Source organism: Silene latifolia, chromosome Y (assembly GCF_048544455.1).
Source record: "Silene latifolia isolate original U9 population chromosome Y, ASM4854445v1, whole genome shotgun sequence".
NCBI classification, from domain to species: Eukaryota; Viridiplantae; Streptophyta; class Magnoliopsida; order Caryophyllales; family Caryophyllaceae; genus Silene; species Silene latifolia.
In genome coordinates, this window is record NC_133538.1 from 217269175 (window position 1) to 217271744 (window position 2570).

The window sequence follows — 2570 nt, forward strand, 5'->3', positions numbered from 1 at the left end:
TGATGTTGCTCAACACCTTATACAAGTAGTCGAAGGCTTGCTCATTTTCATGATAGAGGTCTTGGGTAGACCTTTGCACATTGTTCTCTTCACTGTTGTAGTCATCCAAATCAAAGTGATGACAAAGATCAACAAAGTCTTGGTCTAACGTCATAGCATTTCCAATATAAGGATTGACCTGTCCTTCAAATTCATCATCCCATAGACCGCAAACTTCACTAGCTTGTTACCCAATGATGTCATGAGTTAGCAAGGGAAACTCCTCTTTCTTGTTATCATGGCCAATGAGGCCTTCTTCATTGCTTGTCATGATGATTGAGCTATTCAAGCTCTCATTGTTTTTGAAAATTCCTTGCTCTCCGAATAGAGCTACTTGAAGGTCATCCACTTTCTTCTTCCATATGGGTGATGTTTCTTTACCCATGGCTTGATCTTTGCATAGAGATTCTAACTTCTTCCTATCACTTTCTCGGCTATAGTGATCGACCATGAAGCATGGCCCGTGTAGCCGGGGAGCTCTCATTGTTTTCTCAAGATTGAAAGTGATTGTCTCGTCCCCTACTTCAAGTGTGAGCTCTCCATGTTTCACCTCGATTACCGCTCCGGCGGTATCCAAGAATGGTCTCCCTAAAATGATAAGAATGTTTGAGTCCTCCTCCATGTCTACAATGACAAAGTCTACCGGGATGAAAAATTTGCCAATTCTCACGGGCACATCCTACCATACCCCTAAAAGTATATTTGTTGATCGATCCGCCATTTGAAGAGTGATGTTGGTTCATTTGAGCTCTCCCATTCCCAGCCTCTTACATACCGAGTATTGCATGACACTTACACTTGCCCCAATATCACATACTGCTTTGTAGATTGTAGTGTCGCCAATGGTACATGGAATAGAAAAACTTCCCGGATCTTTGAGCTTTGGAGGGGAACTCCCTTGAAGAATATCACTACTCACTTTGGTAAAGGCAATAGTCTCCAACATTCAGATGGATTTCTTCTCGGTAAGAATGTCTTTCATGTACTTTGCATAAGCCGGAACATGATTGATTAATTCCGTGAATGGGATTGAGACTTCTAAGTTCTTCACAATTTCCATGAACTTTCCAAGTTGGTCATCAAGCTTAGGCTTAGCTTGGCGACTTGGGAATGGAAGTCTAATCACAATAGGCTCTTTTTCCTTAGCCTTCTCTTCATTCTTCTTTAAAACTTAATTGGTGGTAGGATCTACCTTCTTAGAATTCTCCACAACTCTTTGTTTGTCACTAGCATCCACAATATCTTCATCAATTGACCTCTTCGGCCCCTCATACCTTATACCACTCCTCAAGTGGATGGCACTAACCGTCTCATGTCTTGAGGGATTACCTTGAGGCGGTAATTGCCCTTTTGTCTTTGGGAGCTAGAAGATGCTAATTGAGTCATTTGAGTCTCTAACCTTTTGGTGTGGGCAAGAATGTTGTTGATGGTGATTTCTTTATCTTGGCTATCCTTTTGCATTTGGGTGAAAAATTCTTGTTGGTTCTTTTTCATTTGGAGAACCGCTTTTTGAACATCAAAGCTTTGGTCATTTGATTGGTTGTAGGAAGGTTGATTTTGATAACCTTGGCTTTGGTTGAAAAAGGGTATTTGAGCTTGGTTTCTCATTGGAGGTGGGGTGTATGTGGGTTGGGAGTTGGGGGTTTTGAACATTTTGGCTCTTATATGAAAGATTTGGATGAAATTTAGTATTCTCATTATAGTAGTTGGAATAAGGGGTGTCATTCTTGTATGCTTGAAAAGCATTAACTTGTTCATTTATTCTCATACATTCGCTTTGATCATGTCCCAAGGTTCCACAACTTTCACATACTCCACTTGGGATTGAGGATAATGCCACCATAGCATTAACATGTTGTTTGGGTGATTTGGAAGCTTCATCAAGCTTAGCCATGGCCTTCTCAATCTTCAAATTGATGGTGTCAATATGAGCACTTAGTTGAGCACCCAATTGAGTGATGGAATCTACCTCGTGCTTTCCTCCTCTAGTGGCCTTTCGAGGCCTACTATATTGGGAATAATGAACCGCCATCTCCTCGATTTTGGCCCATGTTTGATTGTCATCAACTTCGGTAAACATCCCATCGGATCCCATATTAAGAACATTACGGGAGTCTTCATATAGGCCATTCCAAAATTTTTGCACAAGGAACCACTCACTAAGTCCATGGTGTGGACAATAATGACAAGTGTCCTTAAATCTCTCTCATGCTTCATATAATGATTCCTTATCCCTTTGCTTGAACCCGGTGATTTGGGCTCTCAACATATTAGTCTTCTCCGGAGGATAGAATTTCTTGTAGAGGCAAGTGCTAACTTCTTCCATGAATCAATGCCAAGGGTAGCCTTGTCTAGGCTCTTCAACCATTGCTTTGCGGTACCAATCAAAGAAAAAGGAAACAATACCTATTGGATTTGGTCTTGAGTAACTCCGGTTTAAGAAATTGCATCACAATAGTCAAAAAAGTCTTCATATGTGAATGAGGGTCTTCACTAGGCATCCCTCCAAATTGACTTATCTCAACTAATCG

At 41.0% G+C, this 2570-nt stretch overlaps 1 non-coding gene across 1 annotated transcript; it reads left to right on the forward strand.

The window, feature by feature from the left end:
- The first annotated feature begins 2201 nt into the window (after positions 1 to 2201).
- LOC141635866 (small nucleolar RNA R71) lies at positions 2202 to 2308 on the forward strand. Its single transcript, XR_012540521.1, has one exon. It is a non-coding gene; the product is annotated as a small nucleolar RNA R71 (small nucleolar RNA).
- The last annotated feature ends 262 nt before the right edge of the window (positions 2309 to 2570 follow it).